The 16982-nt window shown below is 38.4% G+C and overlaps 2 long non-coding RNA genes across 9 annotated transcripts; one reads left to right on the forward strand and one right to left on the reverse strand.

Annotated features, from left to right (window-relative positions):
- The first annotated feature begins 651 nt into the window (after window positions 1-651).
- LOC140964504 (uncharacterized) lies at window positions 652-8451 on the forward strand. Of its 8 annotated transcripts, none has more exons than XR_012172899.1 (6): window positions 672-744; window positions 2607-2659; window positions 3377-5154; window positions 5609-6150; window positions 7097-7897; window positions 8210-8434. It is a non-coding gene; the product is annotated as an uncharacterized lncRNA (long non-coding RNA). The 8 variants fall into 8 exon arrangements; XR_012172901.1 differs by lacking the exon at window positions 672-744 and adding an exon at window positions 768-845; XR_012172900.1 differs by lacking the exon at window positions 2607-2659 and having other exon boundaries at window positions 652-744.
- On the reverse strand, window positions 5609-7047 carry LOC140964505 (uncharacterized). The gene is made up of 2 exons (XR_012172903.1): window positions 6164-7047; window positions 5609-6082 (listed from the first exon to the last, which is right to left on the reverse strand). It is a non-coding gene; the product is annotated as an uncharacterized lncRNA (long non-coding RNA).
- Window positions 8452-16982: the final 8531 nt, after the last annotated feature.

Consider the following 16982-nt stretch of genomic DNA (forward strand, 5'->3'; position numbering starts at 1 on the left):
AGAGAAGGTTGTAAATTTTAGAAATATTAAGTGTTCAACAATACACATAATTATTAAACCTCCGCCAGATCCACAAAATTTCACTACAACTCGTCGGACTTCAAACAAAACCGCTCTTGGGTTCACAAACAACTGTTATGCTTAAAAATTATTTTAAGATTCATTATTAAAATTTACAGAAATTTCTTCCCTTTAAGATTCATGAATAAAATTTACAGAGATTCAGATTTTACCAGAGTGAGTGATGGAGGCGAGATCAAGGAGAAAAATAAGAAAGAAATAAGATAAGAGAGTGATGGAGGCGTATGAGACTTATTCTAATTTTATATAAAACTTAAAACAAAAAAATATAAAATTATACTCTAATTTGGCGGGCCAATCCTCCCCGTTTGAGCCCGACCCATCTGAGCCTGCAACCCAAACGGGCTCAGCCTATTTGGCCCGTTTCCAAACGGACTGCTATTTTATCAACCCAACCCGCTCAATTTTTATAGCGGGACGGGCCTGACTCAATTTGACCAGTCTACTGTTAAATTAAGGGCAGCTTATTTATTATTTAATTTAAATTTAAAGATATGGATAATTTAGATTTTTTGAAGTTCCAAAAACACCCTTAAAAATAATATCAATCAACGCCACACCGGCCGCAGGAGATAATGACCCTTTTAAAGCTGTACGTACGATTTCCGTCGAAAGTGAAGAGTGGCCGAGCATAAACCCTAGCCGCTTCGTCAAATTTAATAGGTACTTTTTTCTTCCTTTCCACTCCGAGATTATACCTTCTGAGTGGTGCTATTTTTTTGCGTCTTACTCTGTCCCAGTTATTGCTCACGATCATTTTTGAGGTAGGAGTAATCCAAATGCTTCAGTTTTATGAAATAATTTTTTCGAAATCATCGATTGTTCACTAGATTTTATTTTATGAGTTGATGCGTTTGCGTTTGCGTTTGCGTTTGCATTTAATCTAGAGTTTCTTCTGCATCATCTTTACTTCGATAAGCCGCAGCTAAATCTGGGAAAAAAAATCCCGGGTCGATATTAGTAGGAGTATAGTTTAACTTAATTTGGTCGAAGAGTCGGCTGGTTGTTTTAGCTACTCACAGGATTGACTTTTTTATACTGATAATGACTCTGTCAGGCTTTCTCTAGCAGTCCAGCTCTTACTCTGTAAATTTCAACCTCAAATTGTCCATTGTTAAGGCTTTTGTTCTAAATTCTTTGTTACAGTTTTTCATATTAGAATAGCCCAAAAAAATAAATCTGTCGCCCAAATCACCTAGGCGGCTGATTAATGTTGTGGCGCCGCTGCCCAAAAGCCGGCCGCCCAAACCTCCTAAATGGCCGATTAATGTGGTGGTGCCGCTACCCAAAAGTCGGGCGTCCACCGCTCCTATACGGCGCTTTTTAGAACACTGGATACACCACGTATTCAAGAATATGCTTCTCTCTTTATTTTTGTTATGTTTTTCTTTCTTTTATATTTCCAAGTATATGAGATTGGTAAATTAGAAGACATTAGATGCTAGATTTTAATGAGATGAAACAATTAATATGATTTTGTAAATAAGACACATTTATTAAAAGGCAAATGTATAATAAAATGCTTGTATTGTTTGGAAATTCTAAGCAGACGTCGTCATATTGCGTGTGTTTAGGCGCCAAAAAATAATATTTGGGCTATTCTATTATTTTTTGTCATATTTAAAATTGTGATAGTATTCAATTTTTATATTTTTTAGATCAAAAGTTATATTTTTTATTTAGATATGACAAAAAATAATAGAATAGCTCAAAAAATTCACACACAACACAATTGGAGACTAGGGCTCGTGCCGCCGCGTTTGGAGGAAGGATTTAGGGCACCGATCGAGGTCAGAAATTGTTTCATATCTTCACAAATTGCCGAATATCTGTTTTTTTAAATTAATTTTACAAAAGTTTCTTGTCAAGTTTAATCAAAGTTTTTATTTGCAAATGGAATCCCCGACTGACTCTTTCTCCACTTATCATAATAGCCGAGTGGTAATTTTGATATAGAGATATTATAGGATTTCGTATGGTAAAAGATGTCTTTTTTTTTTTCCCGGAAAAGTAATGTCCATATTGGCGTGAATGCGGATATGGTTCTGGTAGTGCATTGTAAAACGTAAGTATGATTTTTGCTATCTACATTTTCCAAATCCACGAAATCTTTCTTATTTGTGGTAGCAAATGCTAGTTGTCCTAGATGCCATATTAGAATAACACTGTACATAATACCTTGTTGAATTGGTTAGTCCGGTCTTGAAATTCGATTGCGTTATGTTGTGTGTCTGTTCAACGATACGACTAACAATCAGAAGTGCTATCTTAATTTTAGACTAGTTATAATGCTGATTAATGTTTTGCCAACTCTTGGACTAGTTATGCCAACTGTGTCATGTTTCTTTTGGTGTTTTTATCCCAATCCAAGCACAACCGTTACGAGTGCTAGCTTCTTAGAGCCATTTTTCATCGCCTGGCTTTTGACCAAATTTTGATTTCCCGGACCTTTTATGAGGCCGACCGCTCAAGGCCCGGCCCAATAAGACAAACCTATCAATACACGTTTCACTTCTCTTCTCCAGCTAAAATTCGGCCGCTCTCGCCTCTCTCTCCTACTAATCTTCTCTCCGCTGAGGTAAATATTTTCATTATTTCTTGTTTTAAAAGACTTGTCTGTGGTCAGTCAGTCAGTCAATTTGTTAAATTAAATATCTTTTCGGTTAAGGTTTGGAATGATATGATCCTACACAAACTTGCTCTGACAACGGTTTAATATTCATTTGTGCATGGCTTGAACATAAGTTAAGAATAGGATGCACCCCGTCGAGCTTCGAAATTTAATGATTCTTTTGTAACGAGTTTTGAGAGATAAATTGTTTTTGAAATAATCATGAATTATTGGGTGAAGTACCATATTCAATTTACCAAGTGAATATAGGACTTTAAGAGCAAACAAATCCCTGATGCCTTTTAAAAAGCATCAAATTTCTCAATTCATGCTGGGTGTTTCAAGAATAATAATCAGTAATCTTGGGATTAATAGCCACCCAGACGCTACTTCGTTTAAGCAGAAGAAAGTAGGGATCTCAATTTTTTTTTACAAAAACATTAGTCTTTCCTAAATTCGAGAATCTTGTCCCAGAATTCCTAGTAATTTTGTAGACAGCCTTGTATAGATTCATATTTTCCATCCCCCTTTTGGTGTTCGCAGCTTTTTATTAGCTAGACATCCATATTGGACGGAGTGCTACTTCAAGGCTCAAGCTGCTAATATTGTTGCAAATCTCAAATTTTGAACTTTATTTTCTTGGCATACGTACGAGTGACTGCTATTTGATGGTATGTTTTATAGGCATTTCTGGTATTATCCGAAGGAGAAGTGAAATAACTACCTATAAGGAGAGATGCTTTATGGGATTGTCAAGTGTCAAATTTGGCTTGCCAACTTGTAATTCCATTCATGAGAAAACTTAAATCTTGCACGTCAATTCTTGAAAGAATTACTCTATAATTTCCAGAAATCCTTTTTCAGCTTGTTTCAGTTGCTGTCTTATTTATCTTGTGAGAGTAGGTGACACAACTAGCAGAATTGGCGTTTTATTAATTATGCTTTACTCAAGAAAGTAGCAGAAACCAAGCCTGTTCTTTGTTTCTTGGAAAAACCTCACGAGCCCAAATAGCAAACAATCAAATCAGTGATTCACGTACACCAGTTGAAAATGCCTACAACTTGCTTGATCAATAAAACCCACTAGCTATAGTAACTATTATTTTATTGGCAATGGGTATATGGACAATTTTTGTATGTGTAGAAAAAATAATATTGGCAATCAGAGTGGTCAAAGGCCCTAGATAATCAATAAATTGTGTGACCCAACTCATTATAATATTACAATAAAGATGTATGGTGGAACAAAGGTAAAAAAAAATCACATGTTTTAAACTCATTTGGATGCTTAACTAGACATGAAAATTCATTGATTTAACATATTTCTTCAAACTTGTGTATTTTTTAGTTCCTACGTTGTGAATGTAATAGAGATACATAATCAATTGATGGCTTAGTGGGAGGTGGAGTGTCATTCACAATCCATTAAAAAATGAGATGGAAGCTTAATGATATCTTAATTAAAGAAGTCCTGAATCCCTTCCAATCATCTCTGACATCGTCGCATGTTTGCCTTTTCTTGATTCTGATACGCGATGGAAGTTTACCACAGTATATCAGCAACAAGCCAACAATATGTCAGTCTGTTATATTTTGATTTTGATCAGGTGAATCCTTGACTTTGTAAGACATAAGTTTTTCCACAACCAAAACTATTTTGAGGGGATCGTGAGTGAAGATTAGAGTTGAAAATGGATTTTAAATTCTTTAAAATATATGAAAACCACAATGAAATGAGAGATGTAATAGTAAAAGAATTAGAAATTCTTTTTTACATATACCTAGCAAATGTTTCTGTTACTAAATATACAGAACTAGTGAGAATAGTGCATTGGAAAATATTTGTTATTAAAGATTAAAGGAGACAATTTTAAAAATTTAGTATCCACTCACAGTGAAGATGCTAGAATTTAATAACTAAGCCAAGTCATTCAATTAAACACACCCTTCTCCTTAAAAATTTAATTAAACAATAATAATATTTTTGTATGTATGAAATTATTTTACCTAGATTCTGATACCGTTTATGGCCCAAAATAAATCAATCAATAATCAATAATCAATAAAATCAACAAATATAGGAGTATATTTGTCATTTTTATCATTTTAGGGAATTTAAACAAAATTTTTTGGATGTTGAGAGGTATGATAAAATTATGTTTTTATTTGAGATTTTATTTTCAATTTACCCTAAAAAAATACCCCCATACTTTATTTTTATGATATAAATAAAATATATTAAAAAATATTAATCCATTTGGACAATTTCAAGCTTCCAATAGCTTTAGGAACAATCACCATTCTTGTGAAATGGCGTTGACGAATTTCCTACTGACGGTGGCCGGAGTAAGCGTCGTGATTTTGCTAATCAGGAGTGATGTCAAACAGTCTGCTTCCATCTTCCGTCGCAACGTCCGTCACATCCGTAACTGGCTCGAAGAAGAGTCTACAGCAGCCGCCAAGTACGTTCCTTTAAAAATTATTGCTTTTTTTTTTTTTTGGCGTGTTTTTCGTTGTTTTCCTTTCACTTTCGTTATGTTTCACTATGTTTTCAACTTTTGTTAGGTTATGGTTCTATGGATGAATCCATTTATTGCTAATATTAGGCAATCGATGTGCTTTGATTACTGTGTAATTTTTAGCATAGAAGATAGGTTGCGAAATGCGGGCTTCGATGCTTTGGTTCGATAAGGCCATCCAAATGGGTTTAGGTTATTTGTTTCTTTGGATTGAAACTTTACCCGGTGGTGAAATGCTGATTAAAATTATCAAAATTCCTTGATGAGGAGTGTTATTAGGAACGTGACGATCTTCATATTTTTGTAACAACTATTCAAGTTTTTATTACCAAAATATACTTTTTTCGGGTGTGGGCATGATTCCTTTACCCATCCGTTGTGCGTGACGTTAATGCAGGGAAATGGAGAAGTCAAAACCTAAGGAGATACCTGACAAAGACATTCCCAAAGAGAACAAGCACTAGAACTTCTCGATATCTAGGAGGTTGAGCATGGTTGAAGTGTAGTCCATAAGAAAAATTTTGAACATATTTGTGTCATTTGTTCTAGTCTAATCGATCCTTTGTTTTTTTCATCATGTATCTACTGGTTATAATGTATAATATTCTGGTTATAAATCAGAATACAACGTATCTAAATCAATAATTTCACTGTAACGAATGCCAGTACAATCGAAATGGTAAAAGAAATGCAGCAAGGAGAAAGAAACAAAAAATTAATGATATAAAAATTAAGGTTCTTCACAGATGATTCTACCCAGGAATTCAAGGCCTCAAGCACAACTCCAGGAATTGGGTCAGGACAAAACTCATCAGGGATGAAACAGTTTGAGAACCCTTCTTATTAGCGGAGGACCAAATGTTGGACAAACCTAGGGCGACAAGCAAAACCTCGTGAATAAAGAAACCACGATGCAATTTGGCTTAAAAATGTTCCAAGGTACAAGCTAAACCTCTTTTCTAATTGTTTGACTCAATAGCATATCCTTTGGAAGCATCATAAGATCACTTGGTGCATTTTAAATGTGGTATTTTATTTTAAGTTAAGAATGAGGCATTTTAAATGATTTATTTAGTTTTTTTAAGTATTTTTAAAGTCTAATTTAATTATTAGGTGATTTTAAGATTTTAAAACTTTTAAAGTTTAGCAAGTGTGCATTTTATATTAAATTAAGAGATTTTATTAAAGTTAAAGGTGAGTTAGCATTTTAATTAGTTGTTAACTATTAATTAAGCAAAAATTTCATCCTTTAATCACTAATCTCACGCGCGCACACACACACACTTACACACACCACACTCACGATGACACACACACACACACACATTTCTTTGCCTTCATTTCAGATTTTTGAAAAGAAAACTTAGGGTTCATAGATCTAGAGCAGCCGCCCCCGCCATCTCTAATTTTCCAGCAAACCTTCATTGATTTTGTTGCGAGAAATCGCACTACAACTCATCCCATATCAACCCTCGCACCATTTCCGCTCCGATATCGCCGTATCGTGAGTTTTAAATATCATGTATAAACTTTTGTTTCTGCATCGATCTCGTCATATTATGTGTTGTGATGTTTATTATGCGTAAAAAAAACTATGTATGTTGTGAAAAGTTTGAGCAAAAACATTTGGGTTGAATTTTGGATCGAAAATTTTAGATCTAAAAAAGTGTCTGCTGTCATTTCGATTCTTGCGAAACTTCGGTCGATTTTCTGAAAAAACTTTCAACATATAAAACGTAAAACTTTTTGATACCTTCGATTTGACATTAAATTCGTAATTTTTCGACAAGAAATGAGTGAGTTATGATCGTTTTTGTGGGACTGTTCAAACTGTAATTTTTTGAAAATGTGTTCTTGACGTGTTCTTGAAGTTTATTTGTTGCAGGCATCGTTGGGAACCGTTGGGTGATCGCTGCTGCGTTTAAGTATTGTGAGTATGATGTTGGAATGATTTTTGTTGCTTCGTTTTGTGTCGATAGGCACTTGGTTGCATTAGAAGTCATAGAAAGCATTTTGGTGTCAAAATGTCGTGTTCATGGTTTGAGTTACGTTGTATGATTTGCATCGTTGTTTTGAAGCGTCATGGGAGTTTGAATCATTGTCATAGCATCCTAAGATGAGTCTCGAGGTGTTGGTTCAAGGTCTGCATGATCGAGTTAGGAGGATTAAGCCTAGTGATTTCCGTTGGTTTACCATTCCCGTAGGTACATGGATCCGAAGCCGGACTCTGACACGGGGTCCATGCCTTTGTTTCTTTCGAAGTGTGAATTTTCAGAGTCTACACGGACCCGGAGCCGGATCTTGACACGGGGTCCGTGCCTTTGTTAACGTCTAAGTTATGAAAGATAGTTGTTTGAACTCATGTTAGTATGTGCAGCAGTGGCCCCAAGTGAGATCCAACGAATCTCTCAACGCCATGTAAGTATGTTCGACGTGCAAAAGAAAATATTTTATGTTTCTGAGGTATACTAAATGTCTTGTGACCAATTATGAACGGGTTTCGAAGTCGGAAAACGTGTACGGGGACCTCTTCAATTATGAACGGGTTTAGAAGTTGGTGAACGTGTCCGAGGACCTCGCCACCTTGGTAAAGCATGATCGGGTTTAGATCAGGATTGGAAAGCAATAAAGCTTGACCAGGGACCAATCCACCCGGTAAAGCATGACTGGGGATCTCATGTATGTGGTAATGGATTTTCCCTTCCAGTCTAGTACTGTGGTTTAGTCTAATCAGGCGCATTTATGTATGGGTCATTTGCTTTGAAACATATCTCTATGCAAAATGATGAAGTTATGCATGTTCAAATATGTAAGATGCAAGTATGTTTATGAAAAATTTTATGATGATGGCACGTTTATGCTTATGTTTATGTGCGTATGTTCAAGCTTAAGTATGTACGTTCTATTTTAAAGATGTATGTGATTTTGTTATGTGTTACTTATTATCTCCGGTTCATAAATGTTGAGTTTTTAGACTCACTAGACTTGATCGATGCAGGTGAGGACGAGTATGAGGAGACGAGGGGTAGGGACCAATGAGCCGGCTTGGACTGTTCAGGAGGCTAAACCCGAGGACCGCCAACGTTTTAAGATTTTATTCATGAAAATTTTAACACTCTGATTTCACGAGATTGTTTCACGATGTTCAGCAAGTATTTTTAGCAAAATTTATTGTGATCTTTTTATTGCAAATATTTTAGATGAACAGTTTATTTTAATCGAAATTTGAAGGTTTATTTTTTATTTAAGAAAATTCTTATTTTTCCGCAAATTTTAAAAGTTGTTCAAAATACGGTACGTTACAGTTGGTATCAGAGTAGTGTTCTTGTAAAGGGTTATGCCTCTGCCAGTTGTGAGAAGCTCACGAAGCCACACCTCAAGTCTGCAAGTTTTAAGGTTATAAATTATTTGATGTAGTAAGCATCAAGTCATGATTTCAACATGTGCATATTTAAATTCAAATTACGTGCATCTTATGATATTAATATTATGTCCATGCATATTGGGTTTATGTGTTGGGTAAATTTTGGAACAGTATGCCCCCCAGACGTAGGATTGTGCGTGAAGTAGGCGATGAGAATAGGGAAGCTCAGGATGGGGAGAGGGCCACTCCTCCTCGTCCACCCCCAGATTTTCAGGCTCAGATGCTTGCAGGGATGACTCAGTTCTTCGCACAGTTTGCGGGGAATCAGGCTGCAGGAGACACAGGGCGAGGCCTAGATCTGAAGCGGTCTATGAGAGGTTTAGGAGAATGGACCCAAAAGAGTTCTCGGGAACTACTGACCCAATGATAGCTGAGAGATGGATTAAGTCCATCGAGGTGATTTTCGCTTTCATGGAACTGCAAGATGCAGACAGAGTTAGATGTGCCACTTTTTTGTTGACATAGGACGCCAGATTGTGGTGGGAGAGCGCCTATCTGTCGGTGAATCTACAGACTCTGTCATGGGATGGCTTTAAGGAGGTCTTTTACTCCAAGTACTTCACTGAAGAAGTACGTTCTATACTGACTAGGGAGTTTATGACTTTGCGTCAGGGAGACAGCAGCGTAGCTGAGTTCGAGAGGGGGTGTCACTTTGTGCCCCTGATTGCAAATGATGCCCGAGAGAAGCTGAGGCATTTTATTGATGGGTTGCGGACGATCTTGCGTCGTGATGTCAGGGTTGCTGGTCCGACTACCTATGCAGTTGCCGTGTCTAGAGCCTTGGAGGCAGAACAGAATCAGAAGGATATCGAGAATGACAGACAGGGAAAGAGGCCCTATCAGGCACCTCAGTAGCAGCAATAGTTCAAGAGGCCTTTCCAGGGACAGCAAGGGAAGAGGCCATATCAGGGACCGCCGAAGGGCAAAGGTCCTATCCCACAGAAGAAGGCTCCACAGAAGCCCGGTGAGTGCCCAGTGTGCCCGAAGTGCAACCGCCAGCATCCGAGACAGTGTTTATGGGGATCGGACAAATGCTTCAAATTCGGAGCCAGCGATCATATGCTGAGGGACTGCCCACAGTGGAGGCAGCCGACCCAGGGTTGGGTGTTCGCCATGCAGGCAGAAGAGGCGAACCCAGACACGACCTTGTTGACTGGTAACTTATTTAATTCAGCTCAGTATTAAATTTTGTCATGCATGTTTTGAATCTTTATTTGGGATTATTAGTGGGCTAGATAATATTTTTGGTGACTTTTGTAGAGACTTTCTACTATACGTGAGGTTAAGGTTAGAATTTTGGGATATAAGTTTTGTGTTGTGCTAACGTCTCTCAAGAAATATTTTTATAAAGAGAGTAGCCACGAAGGCCTTGATAGATTCCAGGGCCACTCACTCTTTTATTTCGGAGACATTCGCCAATCATCTGGACGTCAAGGCGATTGGACTCGACATGAGCTATTCAGTGACAGTCCCATAAGGGGAAGAGCTATAAGCTACTAGCGTGGTCAGAGACATCGATCTTGAACTGCAGGGCCACCTAGTGTATGCCAATTTGATTGTGTTGTCGATACCAAAATTTGATATCATCTTGGGAATGGACTGGCTGATGAAGAACAGAGTTCTTATTGATTTTCAGAAAAGGCCAGTGTTGGTAAGACCGTTGGGCACGGAACAGTTTCTTTTTGAGCGAGATAGATGAAGGAGTTTCCCTCGCATGATCTCTTGCATGCAGGCACGGAGACTTATTCACAAGGGATGTCAGGCTTTCTTGACCAGTATTATTTTCGCACTTGACGTACCCACTCCGTCATTATCTGATGTACCAGTAGTTAGAGATTTTCGTGACGTTTTTCAAGATGGCGTCACAGGCCTTCCACCCGAGAAAGAGGTGGAGTTTGCCATTGACCTTATGCCAGGCACTGTGCCAATCTCTAAGGCAGCGTACCGCTTAGCTCCAGCTGATATGTTAGATCTCAAGCAGCATATTCAGGAGCTCCTAGACAAAGAATTCATCCGCCCTGGTTTCTCACCATGGGACGCACCAGTGCTCTTTGTGAAGAAGAAAGATGAGAGCATGAGACTGTGAATCAATTACCGAGAGTTGAACAAGGTGACGATCAAGAATAAATACCCACTACCAAGGATCGAGAACTTATTCGATCAGTTGCAGGGAGCTACATTGTTCTCTAAGATAGATCTGCGATCAGGGTATCATCAGCTGAAGGTAAAAGATGCAGATGTTCATAAGACAGCCTTCAGAACCAGATATGGGCATCACGAGTTCTTAGTGATGTCGTTTGGTCTGACAAATGCTCCAGAAATTTTTATGGACCTCATGAATCGAGTATTTCAGCCCTACTTATATCAGTTCGTCATAGTGTTCATTGACGACATTATTATCTACTCGAAGAGCCATGAGGAGCACAGTCAGCACTTGAGTACAATTTTGCAGGTCTTGCAGAGTTGCAAGTTGTTTGAGAAATTCAGTAAGTGTGGATTCTGGTTGGAGAAGGTATCGTTTTTGAGCCATATAATATTTAGCAGTGGTATCGAGGTGGATCCAACTAAGGTGGCAGCAATTAAGGATTGGGTTAAACCGAAGATTGCTTCCGAGATCCGCAGTTTCCTAGACTTAGCAGGCTACTACATGAAATTTATTCAGGGATTTTCTTCAATTGCAGTGCCACTCACTTCATTGACTAAGTAGAATGCTAAATTCGTATGGAGTGAAGGATGTCAGAAGAGCTTCGATGCTTTGAAGCAAGCTCTTATTTCAGCGTCAGTTTTAGCCATGCCATCAGGGCAAGGTAATTTTGTGTTGTACACCGATGTCTCTAAGCTCGGTCTAGGCGCAGTTTTGTTGCAGCACGGTCGGGTCATAGCTTATGCTTTCAGACAGTTGAAGGTGCATCAGAAGAACTATCCGACTCATGATCTTGAGTTAGCTGCCGTTGTCTTCGCGTTGAAGATATGGAGACATTATTTGTACGACGAGAAATGCCGGATATTTACTGATAACACGAGTCTCAAGTATTTCTTCACGCAGAAGGAGCTGAATATTAGACCGAGACGGTGGTTGGAGTTAGTGAAAGACTACGATTGTGAGATTAGCTACCATCCGGAAAAAGCTAATGTTGTGGCAGATGCCTTGAGCAGGAAAGTTGCAATCGTAGCACAACTATCAGTGTAGAGATCTCTTCAGTCAGAGATTCAGAGATTTGGGTTAGAGGTTTATCCCAAGGGCAGAGCTCCTAAGCTATCTAATCTGACAGTCCAGTCTTCGTTGCTAGACCAAATCCGTAGAGGTTAGCCATCGGATGAGCAATTGCAGAAATGGAGACTGAAGGATAAAGCGAAGGGCAGTGTACTTTACGCAGTGTCTGATGATATTGTGAAGTACAGAGGAAGAATGGGTGCTTAGTGTTGATTCGATCAGAGAAGATATTCTGACAGAGGGACATACATCTCCGTATTCCATCCACTCAGGAGGTACCAAGATGTACAGGGATTTGCAGATTTTGTATTGGTGTCCAGGTATGAAGCGAGACATCCACCGATTTGTGTCTGAATGCCTCACTTGTCAACAAGTGAAGGCAGAGCATCAGAGGCCAGCATGACTGCTTAAGTCGCTCCCTATCCCCGAGTGAAAATGGGAGAATATCACCATGGACTTCGTTGTTGGTTTGCCGAGGTCAGTCACAGGATCCAATTCCATTTGGGTTATAGTGGATCGACTTACTAAGTCGGCACACTTCTTGCCAGTGAAGACGACTTTCTCCATGATGCAGTATGCAGAGCTCTATGTCAGGAAGATAGTTCGATTGCACGGGATCTCAGTTACTATTGTGTCCGACAGAGACCCGAGGTTCAAATCGTCCTTCTGGAAAAGTTTACATGCAGCCATGAGGACGAAGTTGCTATTCAGTACCACATTCCACCCTCAGACAGATGGGCAGTCTGATTGTGTGATACAGATTTTGGAAGATTTGTTGAGAGCTTGTGTGATCGATTTCCATGGGAATTGGGAATCAAAGCTACCTCTAGTGGAGTTTACCTAAAACAACAGCTTCCAATCATCTATAGGTATGGCTCCCTACGAGGCACTGTACGGGAGAAAGTGCAGGTCGCCGATTCATTGGGATGAAGTCGGTGAGATATCAGAACTTTGTCCAAAGATTGTTCAGCAGACTGTAGATGTAGTGGTCAAGATCCGAGACAGGATGAAGATCGCCCAGAGTCGCCAGAAGAGTTACGCTGACAAGAGAAGGAGAGATCTTGAGTTTGCCGTAGGTGATCACGTTTTCGTGAAGATATCACCCATGAAGGGTGTTATGAGGTTTGGAAAGAGAGGCAAGCTCAGTCCGAGATTTATTGGACCGTTCGAGATTCTTGAGAGAGTTGGGACACTAGCTTATCGTGTAGCCCTACCGCCGAATCTGGCCGGTATACACAATGTGTTCCACGGCTCAATGCTGAGGAAGTACCTAGCAAATCCTTCGCATGTTTTGAGCTATGAGTCGTTGCAGCTTACTCCAGATCTGTCGTATGAGGAAAGACCTATCCAAATCCTAGACCGACAGGAACGAAGACTACGAAACAAAGTGACCAAGCTGGTCAAAGTCCGGTGGCTGAATTAATCAGTGTAGGATGCCACTTGAGAGACCGAGGCAGATATGAGAAATCGCTACCCGGAACTTTTTGGTAAGACTTAATTTCGAGGACGAAATTTATTTAAGTGGGGGAGGAACTGTAGAGCCCAAATTCAGTACACGTAAAACCCATGTATTTATTTAATTGTTAATTGTTTATTTAAGTTTAAATTGATCTTAGCGATACATAATTTATTTAATTGCATTATTTTAAATTAATTATGTTTATGTGATGCACGTTCAAATATTTTCTCGAGTTTTATGTTTCAAGCGATTATTCGATGCGGGATCGAGGAAAAGAGACTGACGACGATTTTGGCGATTTTAAAATGTAGTATTTTATTTTAAGTTAAGAATGTGACATTTTAAATGATTTATTTAGTTTTTTTTTAGTATTTTTAAAGCCTAATTTAATTATTAGGTGATTTTAAGATTTTAAAACTTTTAAAGTCTAGCAAGTGTGCATTTTATTTTAAAATAAGAGATTTTATTGAAGTTAAAGGTGGGTTAGCATTTAATTAGTTGTTAATTATTAATTAAGCAAAAATTTCATCCCCTAATCACTAATCTCACGCACACACACACCCCACACTCACAATAACACACACACACACACATTTCTTTGCATTCATTTCAGATTTTTGAAAAGAAAACTTAGGGTTCATAGATCTAGAGGAGCCGCCCCCTCCTTCTCTAGTTTTTCAGCAAACCTTCGTTGATTTTGTTGCAAGAAATCGCGCCACAAATTGTCTCGGATCAACCCTCGTACCATTTCCGCTTCGGTATCGTCGTATCGTGAGTTTTAAATATCAAAAAGCATGTATAAACTTTTGTTTCTACATCGATCTCGTCATATTATGTGTTGTGATGTTTATTATGCGTAAAAAATCCATGTATTTTGTGAAAAGTTTGAGCAAAAACATTTGGGTTGAATTTTGGATTGAAAATTTTAGATCTAAAAATGTGTCTGCTGTCATTTCGATTTCTGCGAATATTTGGTCGATTTTCTGGAAAGACTTTCAACATATAAAAAGTAGAACTTTTTGATACCTTCGATTTGACAGTAAATTCGTAATTTTTGGCCAAGAAACGAGTGAGATATGTTCGTTTTTGTGGGACTGCTCAAACTGTAATTTTCTGAAAATGTGTTCTTGACGTGTTCTTGAAGTTTATTTATTGCAGGCTTTGTTGGGAACCGTTGGGTGATCGCTGCTGCGTTTAAGTATTGTGAGTATGATGTTGGGATTATTTTTGGCGCTTCGTTTTTTGTCGATAGGCACTTGGTTGCATTAGAAGTTGTAGGAAGCATTTTGGTGTCAAAATGTCGTGTTCACGGTTTGAGTTACGTTGTATGATTTGCATCGTTTTTTTGAGGCATCATGGGAGTTCGAATCATTGCCATAGCATCTTAGGATGGGTCTCGAGGTGTTGGTTCACGGTCCACATGATCGAGTTAGGAGGATTAAGCCACAAGTGTAGTGATTTCCGTTGGTTTACCATTCTCGTAGGTACACGGACCCGAAGTCGGACTCTGACATGGGGTCGTGCCCTTGTTTCTTTCGAAGTGTGAATTTTCAGAGTCTACACAGACCCGGAGCCGGACCCTGACATGGGGTCCGTGCCTTTGTTAATTCCGTAGGTTGAGCTGCCGAGGCTACATGGACCCAGACCCGGATGTGTACACGGTGTCCGTGTCTTCACTGCATATAGGGATTGTTTTGGGGTTCGATGTCATGATTTAGTACGATGATTAAACGAGATCGAGTTTTGAGAGATTTAAAACGTCATAAGGAAATTTGTCATTTTTGGGTGTGAGCATGACTAATACGCCTAAGTTATGAAAGATAAGTGTTTGAACTCATATTAGTATGTGCAGCAGTGGCCCCAAGCAAGATCCAACGAATCCCTCAACGCCATGTAAGTATGTTCAACGTGCAAAAAAAATATTTTATGTTTTTGAGGTATGCTAAATGTCTTGTGACCAATTATGAACGGGTTTGGAAGCTAGAGAACGTGTCCGGGAACATCTCCAATTATGAACGGGTTTGGAAGTTGGTGAACTTGGCCGAGAACTTCTCCACCCCGGTAAAGCATGATCGGGTTTAGATCAGGATTGGAAAGCGGTAAAGCATGACCAGAGACCAATCCACCCAGTAAAGCATGACCGGGGATCTCATATATGTGGTAGTGGATTTTTCCTGCCAGCTCAGTACTGTGGTTTAGTCTGATCAGACGCATTTATGTATGAGTCACTTGCTTTGAAACATATCTCTACGCAAAATAATGAAGTTATGCTTGTTCAAGTATGTAAAATGCAAGTATGTTTATGAAAAGTTTTATGATGATGACACGTCTATGTTTATTTTATTTGCGTATGTTCAAGCTTAAGTATGTACGTTCTATTTTAAAGATGTATGTGATTTTATTATGTGTTACTTATTATCTCCGGTTCATAAATATTGAGTTTTTAGACTCACTAGACTTGATCGATGCAGGTGAGGACGAGTATGAGGAGACGAGGGGTAGGGACCAATGAGCCGGCTTGGACTGTTCAGGAGGCTAAACCCGAGGACCGTCAACTTTTTAAGATTTTATGTATGGCGATTTTAACACTCTGATTTCACGAGATTGTTTCACGATGTTCAGCAAGTTTTTTAGCAAACTTTATTGTGATCTTTTTATTGCAAATATTTTGGATGAACGGTTTATTTTAATCGAAATTTGAAGGTTTATTTCTTATTTAAGAAAATTTTTTATTTTTCCGCAAATTTTAAAATTTGTTCAAAATACGGTACGGTACCGGTTGAAACTATAAATGATTGCACATGCAGGTTCATTCAGCTTTGGATAATCATTAATTCGGTTCCATGGTAACCACAAACTTTATTGTATTACCTATGCCTGAATATAGTTCAGTATTCACATGACACGGTCGGAAAACAACTCTACAAAGCCACTTGAAGATTTATTAAACATACACGAGTTAAAATGGAAATTGAGAAAGAAATGAAGACAAAATAAATCACTCCATTCACCGCCAATGCTCTGTAATAAGCTGGAACAAGAAAAGTTATTTTTTCTCCAAACAAATCGAGTGTATTCGAGATAATCAGATAAACCCAGATCCAGATACTACGGAGCAAACTCTTTGAGATTAATGTGATTAGATGAAACAAGAAAATAACTCGAGTAGTAGCAGAATGCAGTATGAATAAAATCGTCATATTTACGGCACCGTACGTACATTAGGATAATTAAAGCAGCTAACAAAGCATAATGGAAGTGGGTGGGGAAGAGGAGAGCCAAAACGATGCGTTTTGGAGGAGATAGGGTGAGGAAGAAAGAAACAAGGTGCAACGGCAGGTTGAGAGCGAAGCGAACAAATTATCTGAGATGTCAAGAAAAATTTATTATTATTATTATTGAAAGAAGAATAAAAATAATAAACAAATAAACATCGGCGTTGAATGTTTGCTCCAAAAATGATTTAGTGTCGGTGTGCATTTTCTTTTTAATGATTAAATAAAAACTCAATGAAATGGTTCAAAGATTAAAAGATGAAATAAATAAGTTAGAATGATTGATTAAAGTTCAATGAGAAATGAATTTGTTGAGAATCTCGGTTCACCTACCCCTCGCTAATCAACTTAATTCGTTCAACAATGATCTATGCTTTCGACGGGATTTCCCATCCAATT

Source organism: Primulina huaijiensis, chromosome 18 (genome assembly GCF_012295235.1).
Source record: "Primulina huaijiensis isolate GDHJ02 chromosome 18, ASM1229523v2, whole genome shotgun sequence".
NCBI lineage: Eukaryota > Viridiplantae > Streptophyta > Magnoliopsida > Lamiales > Gesneriaceae > Primulina > Primulina huaijiensis.